Raw genomic sequence first — 14,237 nt, 5'->3', positions numbered from 1 at the left:
CTTGATTCGGGATGGATTAAGAATTGCAGTGCGTGCATTTTGATGGGCAGTGCTAAGTTACGGCTCACACTGTTCTTCATTATTAGAGGAGCGACAGATTGCGTGGATATTCGAAACAGGAATTTGGTGAGTTTGTTCTAATCAGCAGCGCATGATCGCAATGCGTAAATAGGGTGATCAAAGTAATTTGGACAGACCGTTACTCGTATATAATTTGGCCATTTACGGCAAAATCAAATGGAAGTGGCCAAATTATATACGCGTAACGCTCTGTCCAAATTACATAAAACACCCTAATTCATTTGTCTGCCAACGTCTACCAAACGTATCCCATGGCACTACCCTTTCCATCAACATTCCACAACATCCCGTAACACCTATGAGAGGTCGTAGAGTTCTCTGCATCTTTCTTAAGTAGGTGTTCAATCAATCATCCTTTCCCATTCCTCAGCTTTCGCTAGGACGTGGCCAGGACAGCTTTCGATTATTGGAGGATGCGTCAATCTTGTCTAAGAGTTAGAGGTTAATCCCAAATCTCTGACTTTGGTAACGGACGGGAAGGAGGCAACCCTCATACAATGGTCTAGGACTGTACCACCTACGAATTTGTGCGAAATGCTTAATGCTAATGCTACTGCTAAATGCTAATACCGACTGGAATCCTTGGAATTCCGACTACAATCCTTGGGATTCCGACGGGCATCCTCCGAATTCCAACTGGAATCCTCCGAATTCCGACTGGAATCCTTGGAATACAGACATAAATCCTTGAAATTCCGACAGGAATCCTCGGGATTTCGGCTGGAATCCTCGGGATTCTGACTGGAATTGGAAAGAGATTTTGATAAGAATGCCGACTGGAATCCTCCGAATTCCAACTGGAATCCTCCGAGTTCCGACTGGAATCCTCCGAATTCCAACTGGAATCCTCGGGATTCCGGCTGGAATCCTTGGGATATCGTCTGGAATCTTCGGGATTTTGGCTGGGATTTTGGGGATTCCGGCTGGAATCCTTGGGATTCTGACTAGAGTCCTCGGTATTCTGACTAGAATTCCAGATTCCAGTCGGGATTCCAAGGATTCCAGTCGGAATCCCAAGGATTCCAGTCGGAATCCCAAGGATTCCAGTCGGAATCCCAAGGATTCCAGTCGGAATCCCAAGGATTCCAGTCGGAATCCCAAGGATTCCAGTCGGCATCCCAAGGATTCCAGTCGGAATTCCAAGGATTCCAGTCGGAATCCCAAGGATTCCAGTCGGAATCCCAAGGATTCCAGTCGGAATCCCAAGGATTCCAGTCGGAATCCCAAGGATTCCAGTCGGAATCCCAAGGATTCCAGTCGGAATCCCAAGGATTCCAGTCGGAATCCCAAGGATTTGTAACCAGTGGTGTGTCTGTCTGTCCGAGATTTTTGAGATTTTCGCGATATAGCCAAGTACGGACCTGAAACGTAAATCACTCAAGTAAAATTTCTCCTTTTTACCAAAGTAATTTTGACAACTGATTCAATATGAGCGAAATGTCACTTTTACTTGCGGAATAATTGAGCGGCACATTTTTCCGTTCGGAAAAGTGACAGCTCCCTTTGATTTGTACGGCAGGCGTTACCGACGTTATGAAATCAGCTCTACTTCTCAGCTGCGTACAGCTCAAGTAATTTCGGTAGCGGAATCATTCCTTGACCGTTTCTTGTCCTATCCTTTTGCACAGTACTTATGATCAGCGTACCGGCCATATAGGGTGTTTTATGTAATTTGGACAGAGCGTTACGCGTATATAATTTGGCCACTTCCATTTGATTTTGCCGTAAATGGCCAAATTATATACGCGTAACGGTCTGTCCAAATTACTTTGATCACCCTAGTGTGTTCCGTGTAATAGTTTGTACGAAAAAACCAAGAAGGTGTTTGAGTATTCGTGAGCATCACCACCCATCGCCCACTGGACAGCATGCAGCCACATCGAAACAAGTTCCGCTACTCACCACCAGGCATCGCTGGACGAGCAGAATGGGCGGCCATTGGGGGTGGTGTAGAAGGAGCCATGATGGGGCGAATTTAGGAAACTGCGGGAAACTCTAGGTCGAGGGCTCTGAAAAGGATATCCACCATTGCTCTGGATCATTATCGAGCCAAATATTAAGCAAGATAGACGTCTGTCGGAAGTTAAGGAAATTTGTAAAAAGTAGAAAGAGTTGTGAAAAGAGTAGAAGATAGTGGATAGTGTGAATTATTGGAAGCATCCAGGTAACAGACCCTCGACAAGAGCCCCCATTCGTCCCCTAATTAAAACACCCCCCCCCCCCCCCCCCATTTGTCCTCCAAATACCCGCAGGACCCTTGGTTTGTAAAACCTTGATTTTATCCATGGTGTTACCATTTGTGACCTTGGAGTGACCTTGGCCGTTACCTTGGCGTAGAGCGTGGGCCGTGAATTGCTTGGACCCGAAGACATTGGTCCTACCGCCTCGAAGTGCGCTGCAGTGCTCGTTCGTTACACCCGAGACTGCCAAACGAAGTGCCTTGTGTCGCAGCTGTGCACGCCATTTTGTCTGCAGCGACGCTACACCCTCAAGCCAAGTCCAAGGAAAGCGAAGGAAAGAGAAGAGGAAGCCATTGGAGAGAGGAGTTGCGGTCGTTATCCATCCGAGAAGAGGAGCGAACCGGCGACGAGGAAGTAAGGACGAAGGTGTGGTAGCGGAACGGAGAAGGGGCCCCACCACCAGAAGAAGAGAAGAAGAGGAAGTGGAAGGTAGGAGATAGGCTGTGAGGAAGTGGGAAGAATAAAGGTACCTGTGCGCAAGAACAACCGTAAATAAAGTGGGTTTCAGTGGTGTTAATCTGTATTGGGTCCTAAAATTTTTAATAAAATCTTGTTTTTATTTAACAACCCGAAAGAGCATGTTACTTCAACTACTTTAGCATTTTTTCCCGCTCAAATAACGGCTATATCATATTTAAACTTTAATTTGAAAATTGGGTCCATAAATGAACCTTGACACTTGAGATCATGTTTGACGTTCGCTTAGTCGACAAAAACACCACAGGGGTTTTAGTTTTAACACTGGGGTTGTTCCTATCCGACATTTCGGAAGAGACACGGAAAACAAAATACACCCAAAATTGAAGGTTTAAGCCAAGGGGTGTGACAAAATCTAAAAAAAAAGTTTTTTCGACTTAAACCAACGGAAAACATTGGAAAATTGAGTAAACACGTGTTTTTGGAATAAACTTAAGCGTTTGGCACTAAAATCGGGACAGGGCTTTAGGACCCTATTCAAGTGTTTTCCTGGTCGCGGTTAAGGACATATAGGAAGGAATCCCTGTCATGGCAGGGAAAATGGCTTCCTCACATATACAAACACATTTGCTGGCGGTTCACATTATTTCTCAAAATTTTTCACTTACCTATAATTAATCACTCCCAAATTTCTAACTGGATACCAGAACACCGTAATGTTACCATTAGTGTAGTTTTAGCAACTGCCAACTAGCAAAATTTCACGAATCGTGCTAATTTTCAGCACGAACGACGAACATTCCTTCGTTTGTTTACACTTTCTCTCCCGCGAGCGAAGGATACTTTTCGCCCAATTTTAACCAATCTACTACACGTAGAACACCATACTCGATTTACTTTCATTAATTATATATTATAAAACACCTTGTTGTTCATTTCTGATGGATACAACTTGAAACTTTGCAGAACCGTGCTTAAAACAATCACCCGATCACAACTTTTCGTTTTTTTTCATTTTTCTAATTTCAAGTCGGCTGCCCGCTTGCAGTGCTGTCAGGAATGTTGATGATTACGCACGGCGTTAAGCAATATTATTCAGTCGAAATGAAAGAGATTGAAACTGATGCAGGGATGACTGGCAACGCCGTCTTATTAATTGCAATTTCACTATTACTAACATATAAGAGAATATTTTTTGTGTACAACTACTTTCAAACAGAAATTTACGGATTCAACGGAGTTTCACCTTAATCACGCGCATATGCCGACCCTGAGGCAGTGTAGAAGGGGGTCTCATTGATGCCGGATAGGGGGCTGCCCCATTAGTTACAGATTCCAGTCGGAATCCCAAGGATTCCAGTCGGAATCCCAAGGATTCCAGTCGGATTCACAATAATTACGGTCAAATTTGCAATATTTCTTGTAGGATTTACAAGGATTCCGGTAGAATTGGCAAGGGTTCCAATCAAATTAGCATCCAGTCGGATTTCTAAACAATCTCAAAAATTTCCGATGGAATTCTAATAATTCCGCACCAGAATATATTCCGCATTTCTTTCAACACTGGACAATCGCAGAAGTTTTTACAAGTGCGGGAACGCTAATAAAAGTGCGCGATTGCATCAAATCGAGTCGGTGTCTTCAGCGGGGTTGTTCAGTCCAAAGAATAAGTGCTCTAAAGACACCAACATGATTCAATGCAATCTCGCACTTTTATTCGCATTCATGGAGCCACACTTCGCAGTCCAGTAGTGAAAGAAATACACAATAATAGATATTCCAGCACAGTTACAAAAATTCCCAACCTGAATTGATCATCATTATTTTCACAACTCATACACTGAAATGAATTTTATTGTAGAAACTACTGAATCCATGGTAAAATTAAGAACTGCACCAACGATTTTCAACCGACTACATTAATCTGTTAACTCTACCAAAACATAGTCAACATCGCTACACAAGAAAATTTCTTCTGTTGATTTAACCAGAGTTGTAGTATTTATGACTAGAAACATACTAGATTTGACAAGTTTGGCATTGTACTTTTCACCGTACTGTGCTGTACGGTGGGTGTCACGGATTGAAATACAATGCTTTGTAGTCGAGGCTACTATGGACATAGTCATATTTACTACACTGCTCAGTGATTTTCATCAGATTATAGTAAACTTCACAGATTTTTGTAGTCGGTTGAAAATCGTTGGTGCAGTTCTTAATTCTATCATGGATTCAGTAGATTATATAACAAAATTTGTTTGCGTGTATGATAACCCAAAAAGCAACGACCGTTACGGAAACGAGTTACTAAATATGGTAGCCACCGGTGTGAGAATGAGTGACTAAACTAAAATGACAACTCTGGGGGTGAGCATTTTAATCACCCAAATAGTCGCCCCCGTTAAAGATGCTCTAAGTAGAGCGGCCAAGTACAATTTGTTGCTAATTACCAAAGTAATTTTGACAGCTGATCCAAAATGAGCGAAGTGTCACTTTTACTTGCGGAATAATTGAGCGGCACATTTTTCCGTACGGAATAGTGACAGCTCCATTTGATTTGTACGGCAGGCGTTACCAATGTTACTAAATCAGCTCTACTTGTCAACTGGATACAGCTCAAGTAATTTGGACAGCTGAAGTATTTCTTGGCCATTACTTGTCCTATCCTTTTGCACAGTACTTAGGGTTCATTCATTTATTTCATAACGCCGAAAATGGCCATTTTTGACACCCACCCACCCCCTCGTAACGCTTTTTGTATGAACACTCTACAAATTTTGTATGAGCCGTAACATCATGAGGACAAACACCCACCCCCTTTAGCGTTATGAAATTTGTGAATGAGCCCTTACGAAGTGGATACTACCCAATATAGGCTAACCAAAGACAAATTAAAGACCCTTATGTCCCTTGCAGTTGCCCAAAATTTTATGGCTCATAAGGTAATCTAGAATGCCGTTCAAAGTGTACTGCGATCTGTCAAACTTGGGTACCTTTTGCACTACCGAGGGACCAAATGCAGTACTAGAAGTGGTACCCAATCTGAGCCCGAGTGGGACGGACCTGGGCTAACCATATCCCAGAGATTCAAAATCAGGACATTTGGCAATTTTCACAATTTTGCTGTGAAAATTCCATTTTGAATCGTCAATTCATTACCGAGATATCAGCTGTTGGGTTCTCGGCGATTCCGTTTGAGTGGGTATGGAGCATTGGAGGTTACTCATTCGGCACTCACCGCATCAAAACAGCAGCGCTACCCTGGCATGATAACATTATTAATGTTGACTTTCGACCTAATTAATGCAATGATATAATGCTTGTGGTTACTTGGGCACCTACTCTCACGACACGTAGATCATATTTGTTTTGCATATTGTCGCGCGCCCACCAAATCGGAACGCGCGTGTGGGACACGCGACGTGTGACTCGTTCCCGACATAACTGTCATAATAACGTGTGTGGCGCTGCATTCTTACGATGTTTATGAACACAGCGCACTATGCAAATATTAGTCGCGACGCTTGGAGATTGAGAAAAAAATATTATCCATAAAATAACATGGACATGGATGCAGAAAAGTCATCTCATATGTTATGCATATAACTTCAAACACACAGTGTCTTGCTGTGGCGACTTTCATATGAAAATCTAATAGTGCAGATTTATATGACTACCATATAACATTGAACGAGAGAGTTGGCTCAGTGTATCTTAGCCAGCAAAAAATATGTTCCGACAGCGACGCCAGCGACATTCTTCTTCTATGGTTTATTACTTCTATTGAAACAAGTTTTTGAAAATAAGCCATTTTACGAGACGTTTCGGAACAGCTGATCGCCACGACGGCGTCAATTGACAGGAGACCTGGGATTAAATCCGGCGTGATTTTTAACAACGCCTCATCTTACCAAACGAGGACATGGAGAAAATGACAAAAAAGAGATCCAAAAATGTTCGTTACCTCAACATTACACCTAGTTGTTGTATCAGCTACCTCTTTAATCCCCATATTGCACATAAAAAGGCACTTTGTGATCAGAAATACTTTAATATTTTTTCTCCATTTAAGTTTGCGCCTGTTTGAAAAGCTACGCTAGAAATGCGCACAGTCATCAATCATCATCATCGCGAAAACTGACCAACGTATTTTGACAGCTACTAAAGGTACGCTGCATTTTTGTCTTTCTTACACGAAAACACTCACACAGGTAAAATAGTTATGAAAATCCGTCAGATTTGTACTGAAATCGGAATATAAATTTAATTTATTTATTTATTTATTTATTTATTTTTATTTATTTGACGTCAAGCATTTTGTAGACCATTCTAAATTACATTGTGTTCTTAATATCTATTTGATTATATACTATAAATTTGTTGAGTATACTCGATTCATAATAAATTCCTCAGTTACTATTGTTTTGTATATCAAAAAAGTATTTTTTTCAGTTTTGTTCGAGACATGTTAACATCAATCATTTCACAATGCTGATTATATCCAGCTTTTTACGCTAGCCATGCTATAAAATCTTTGACAGAAGCTGATTATCACCACTGAACTGAAACTCGAAAATAAATCCTTAGTAACCCATCACTCACTGAAATAATTTTCGTTGATTTTCTGTCATTCAAACTCAAATCTAATTCCGATTTGCCTTATTAATGCTTAAATCGCTTATTAATCATTCTCTTTTGTTTTTTGTAGGTTCCATTTAGATCCTGGCCGCAATACCTTTTCGAGCTGTAGGCCAAATCATTGAAACAATACAGTACGGTACACCATTTTCGAAAATCGCTTGAATATCAGTCAAGAAATTGGGGTTTGTTCACAAATTTCATAACGCTAAAAATGACCATTTTCGACACCCACCTACCCTCTCCTATCCAAATTTTGTATGAGCCGTAACATCAAGAGGACACCAACCCACCCCCTTCAGCGTTATGAAATTTGTGAATGGGCCCTTGTTGTCTGGAAAATTGAGATCTCTGCTACAGTACAATTTCAAGGTTTTGTGAAAACATCTCCCAGAGATAGATGTAACTGGGAAAAAAGGGGCACCGAAATAAAATAACTGACTCAGTTGACTGTAGCACAAATTAAGATTCGTTTATTATATGCTCAGAGGTACATTTTATTTGGAACTCATTCCGTCGTTATCACCCAGAGTTAAAATCGTGCTTAATATTACGCCATGGAGTCTGCAGACTTCAGTTCTGGATTCAAAGAAAATTCTTGCCATGAAATCTGTGAGAATAATGTCCAGGTTTGCAGAACCAAAAGCAAACCCCCCTTCCCTGTCAGCATACGCCAAAGTTCCCACCGGGGTTGGATACCCGATCTTCCCTAAGGTTACTCGTACCCCGGCCAGTACCACGAGGAGGTAGGTATAGGAGTTGCTGGGCAAGAGGCTAAGGACCACACAAAGGGGTCTATTTTATTCCTGCAGGTACGCGAGGTACCAATGGTACGCCATGCCTAGCCATTCACCGTGCAATGTTTAATTCATTTTTTTTTTCGAAAATTTGTAAGCCTTAGTCTTGCAAAAATCAAAGAGCTAAGCCGGGTCTTTTAAATATTTCTCCTTCAAGTTGTTGGGAGGTATGGTCAACCAACTTATTTAAGCCTAAAATAAAATAAAGAGTTCTTCATTATTAAATATAACAATAACAAATAAGATAATTTCTGCAAATTCATACAAAATTGTCATTTGATTGACAGAAAGAAAAACAATGAAATTTGACGAATTTTCAAGGCATGCTGAGGATATATTTCCAAGTTTCAGTTCAGTGCTGATAGTCAGTATCTTTCAAATATTTTATAGCATATTGTTTTTATGGCGAGTGTAAAAAGCTGGATATAGTCATCATCTGATTCAACGGACTAAATTTAGCGTAGTTCGTGCGATGATGACCTACTGTGAACAAGTAACGATTGCGCAAGTGACGAGTTGGAGTATAAAAATTCAGTTTTGAAAGTATATCAGCAGAATCAATGCGCTGTGAAACAATATCGTTAACAAAAGAAACCATAGCATAATCACGACGCACTTTCAGTGATTTCATATTGATAAGCATGCATCGTGATTCATATGATGGTAGAGGAAGTACTGACCAGCCTAAATTACGTAGTGCGTATAATAAAAACTGCTTTTGTATCGATTCTATACGTTCTTCATGTTTTTTTGTGTAAGGTGACCAAACAATACTACAATATTCTAATATTGATCTTACATATGCAACATAAAGTATTTTTAATGTGTACGGATCACGGAAGTGTTGGCCAAATCGTTTTATGAAATTGAGCATATTTCCTGCTCTATGAATTATTGCATTATAGTGATCTACAAATGATAGTTTTGAGTCTAAGATAACTCCTAAGTCTCTTATTTTATCACATTTTTTTACATGTTCGTTTCCTAAAACAATAGACATATTTGGTGTGGTTCGTTTTCTGCTATAACTTATGAGGTTACATTTTTTTTTTATATTCAATTCCAATAAACTTTTGCAGCACCACGTGTAGAAAATCTGTATCTCATTCTTAAAAACATTATGATCGTCATCATTCTTTATTTCTAAAAATAGCTTCATGTCGTCAGCATATATAAGGACCCTCAGTTTGTTTAGAATATAAGAAACGTCATTAACATATAAAATAAAAAGAAGAGGGCCTAAGTGTGAGCCTTGAGGTACTCCAGATGGAACATGTATTGGATTTGATCTTTTCCCATTGAATTTTACTATTTGCTGACGGTCGTTTAAATAGGACTTGATCCACTTTAGGAGACTCATTTCGATTCCCATTTTTTCAAGCTTGAAAGTCAACATTAGAATGTCAAGTTTATCAAATGCTTTACTAAAGTCAGTGTAAAGAGCTTCTACGAAGTAACCTTTATCCATTGCACTCAGTGAGTAACTTACAAATTCCAGAAGGTTCGTAGTGGTCGAACGACCTTTGAAAAAGCCGTGTTGAGCGTTTGTTATACGATTTTTTATTTGGGCAAACATATTTTTGTTTACAATTGACTCGAAAAGTTTTGGAATACATGACATAATAGCAATACCGCGATAATTTCGAATGTCCGATTTCTTACCTGATTTATATATAGGTATAAGGAAAGATTTTTTCCATACCTTTGGAAATTGACCAGTTTGAAGAGACATATTGAATAACCAAAATAATGGAGTTGTGAGTTCAGTTGCTAAGTTTTTAATGAATCCGGGTGGAATTTCATCTGGCCCTGATCCTTTAGTGGCGTCCAAATTTTTAAGACCAAACAAAATGTCTTGAACATTTATAAAATTAACGCCAACATCACTCGGAAAGTCAGCAAAATGTGAAAAGTAAGAATAATCTCGATCTTTTTCCGAAAATGTTGAATAATTTTCTTGAAAAAATTTTGCGAAAAGATTGCAAATATCTTCAGAATTATTTCCTACTTTTTCATCCAAAGTCATTGTTGATGGAAAGTTGCACGATTTGAGTTTAGTTTTAACGTAATTGAAAAAATTCTTTGGACATGACTTTACTTCATTTTCAGTTTTTATGTTGTACTCGGTAAGTGCTGTAGAAATGGCTAAATTGAGTTGGTCGCAAATAACCAAATATTTTTCTAAATCGTCTGGTTTTTTATATCTTCTGTAAACTTTGTGAGCTTTTTGTTTTCGATTTTTCAAATTTATGATTTGCTTGTTGAACCAAATTGGATTTTTTGAGTTGTGATTCCTTCGTCTCTTCTTAACAGGTACTTCCTCCCTAATGGTTTCCCACAATGAATTGTAAAAGATTTCTATTGCACATTCAATATTATTTTGATTTCTCAAAACAGATTGCCAATTTGCGTTATCTAATTTTAATCTAATATTAGTATAATTGGCTCTACTATAATCGAAAATATTCTCATACACATATTCGTGAGGAGTATGATAAATATGCATAAACATAGAATATTCTATTGCCGTGTGAAACGCTTCATTTTTCCATAATGGTGAAATTGACTCACTTACACAGAAATCTTCATGCATATTTGTCAATAAAAAATCTAGGTAACAGTTTTGTTTATTTTTTACGTGATTTATTTGATTAAGGCCTAAGGATGCAGTTTTGTCAAAAATAAATTGCAAAGTTTCATTATCGCCAACAACAGGGAGTAGAATACTCTCGTTTTCAAAATCAGGGATGAAATCTGCATTACGTTGATTGAAATCGCCATAAATATGCACCTTGTTTTCGGGAGGAAGTTGAGTTATGATTTCTTCTGCTATCAGGAAAAAACTCTCGTATGTTGACTTACAAGCCTGATCTGGGGGAAAGTAAACTGATACAAAAATATGAGTTTCATTACCAATATTTGATTTAACCCACACATGCTCAAATTCTTTAAATTTAGGTGAATCAATGATTTCAGAACTGAAATTTGATGATATTGCAACGACGACTCCTCCGCCCGATCTTCTTTGTGTCAAAAGTAAGTCACGATCATTGCGAAATACGTTGTAATTGGTACCAAAAATTTCTTCACTTTTCACATCATCATTCCAACTTGTTTCTGTACCCAATATGATTGAGTACGATGAACTTAATATATTTTTATGAATTTCATTAATTTTAAAAGCACTTTTCATGCGATTAAAGTTCTGACAATAGATTAAAATTTCAGTTGGCTGTGTTTCAGAAGAAATTATTGGTAGTTCGTTATTTAAGTCTGTTAAACCATATGGTGAATTGTCATTATTATTTGTTACCAAGTGCTGATTAGCTTCACCGGGTTGAATTGAATTGTTTTCTGCCTCTGAGGGGTCCGTCAATTCCGTAGAAAACACGAATGCCGGCATGCACCGCATGCTTCACAAGATCCACCAGTTGAAGATCCTTCCGTCGTCCAGTTCGGGGGTGATACTGCAACGGACTGCCGGGGCGCCTTCCTCGCCGGATATGGGTTTAAAATTTCTCCTCTTTTAAACTGCATGGTTGGTCGATAATTTGTTGGCGGTCTAGAGAAATGATTCAATTGGTTTGTTGAGAAGTATCCATATTTTTACATATCATGATTCTACGTAAAAAATTAAACCAGAATCCAAAATTTCATAATTTTCCGTGCCCTGGAACTATTTTTAAAATAAATTTGAAGTTAGTATGGAAATCGCTTTTGAATCATTGCTCGGCAAATGTTACTACGGGACGAGCTGTTATTATGTAAATTGAAATCTCATTGAGTCTACAGATTTAAATCTTCATTAATCATTTATAACGTCCACATTATTACATTCCAGCTTTTTCAATTTGTATTATACTTAGTCAAATGTAGGGTGATCAAAGTAATTTGGACAGACCGTTACTCGTATATAATTTGGCCATTTACGGCAAAATCAAATGGAAGTGGTCAAATTATATACGCGTAACGCTCTGTCCAAATTACATAAAACACCCTACTCTTCCGATATAGGGTGTTTTATGTAATTTGGACAGAGCGTTACGCGTATATAATTTGGCCACTTCCATTTGATTTTGCCGTAAATGGCCAAATTATATACGAGTAACGGTCTGTCCAAATTACTTTGATCACCCTAGCTACGAAAACATTTTCAGTGCCAGTTTTCATCGGTTTGAGTTATTTCTGAGTGAGGTAATGGGTTGTGATGCGAAACATGAAAAATACTCCTCATAAATAGAACAAATGCATTAAATGACCTCCCAATCGGATACGTAACAAATTATTCTGCTAAGTTATCGATATTTTGTTATCTTAAATACCTAAATTTACTTAAATTGCATTAAAATATAACAAATGCCATACAAATCCGGAAAAAGTTCATAACTATCTACTAATACCAATGCACAGTCGTGAATAGCATACCTTCTATAGCTGTCAATATACTTAGAAAACTGACGACGATGATTGAATTCTCCCAGGTCTCCTGTCATTTGACCAGCTTCGTAAAATGACTCATTGTGGTAGGGGTATCGGGGGCATTTGAACCTGAGACGAGACTCGCGAAGACGGTCTTCTTTTTCTGTGATTGCTGAGTTTTTTTCTTATTCCACTTTGTGTTTATATTAATTATGCGCATGCTGTTCAAATCCTCACATGAACCTCTCAGCAAAAAATGATTGAGTTTGCATCACATCGAATCAGAAAAGGCCGTTTGAGTGAAATTTCATGCCAGCAAACGTAGCATACATTAGAAATAATTAATCTTCTGCTTAGATTTATCAGCAACTTTGGAAAAAACTGCTCCGCCGACTGAACTTCTTAATAACAGTTTACTTTGAACACAATACTTTTCACTTTTTCAGCCATAAAAACGGTGGGCTGCATTTAGCGTTTCGTGAGAGGGGAATCTGGGCTGCATATGACGTTGATATACACGCTAAGAAAATATTATACTTGATAGCTTAAATACTATTCTAAAACCATATTTGGTCTATTCACTCGTTGCGATGCATTTTAACGTTTTAAGCTTGGCTAGTATAAACGGATTTTATATTGGTAAATGATTATTTGGAAAGTATGCGTTTGATGCTTAATGTTCAAAAATATTGTGATATGAATAAAATTAGCCATTTTCGTTAATTATAGTAAAAAAGACCAGAAAAATACCGAAATGTGGATTTTTGCATGTAGTGAATTTATTTCAATATTAATTATGTACAGTTATATCTGTTTTTGATACCTATTCGTATCGATCAAAATCCAGTTTCCGCATATTTGCCACAGTTGCTTCCATCGTGCTCTCGACAACCGAAATGGATGATCCCATAGAATAATCTGGAAAAGTTTGACAAAATGTTGACGAAATTCCAAAATGAATACGATAAACAAACTTACCTTCATTCTCGATATTATCGGTTCCATATTTTACTTTCAAGTGCTGAGTTCTTGATCGCTTTCTGTGGCGGTTTTTCTGATTCCTCATTCCCTTCGATGATGCTATTTCCGATGTGAAAATCGCGAAAAGACTGGCATGGTGGCGGCGAAGGATGATCAACCATTTTTTAAACACATTTCTGTTCGTTTTTTTTCAATGGTTTTCACTTGAGTCACAGACAAAAAATTCGGAATGATACGACACTTTAATTGAAAAGAAAATCTTGCTATAATGGGTTTTAATTACAGAAATTGTTGAATAACGCGATGAGATGATGAAACCGAACTGAAAAAAAAATGCCATTATATTTTGAATAAGTCCCTAGAGTAGCGTGATTCACTACATATGCAGGGCAAAAGATTAATCGTGAATAAGCATGGTAAAGTATAAAATATAATAATATTTTTAAGCATCCTTAAGAATAAAAGGGCATAATATTATGTATCCGGTAGAAATCAAGACCAACATTTATTTATAATTATTGTTTTCTCGGGCCCCGTGCGTCGCAGCTAATATGTGAATAGTGCGCTGTGTTCATAAAAATCGTAAGAATGCTGCGCCACACTAAAAAACTGATTTCAAAATCGCGCGAGTTGAGGCGCGTCGCGAGTCTCACTGGCGCGATCC

This window comes from Aedes aegypti, chromosome 1, assembly GCF_002204515.2.
Source record: "Aedes aegypti strain LVP_AGWG chromosome 1, AaegL5.0 Primary Assembly, whole genome shotgun sequence".
NCBI classification, from domain to species: domain Eukaryota; kingdom Metazoa; phylum Arthropoda; class Insecta; order Diptera; family Culicidae; genus Aedes; species Aedes aegypti.
The sequence above is the reverse complement of the archived record's forward strand: the minus strand, read 5'-3'. Positions refer to the sequence as shown.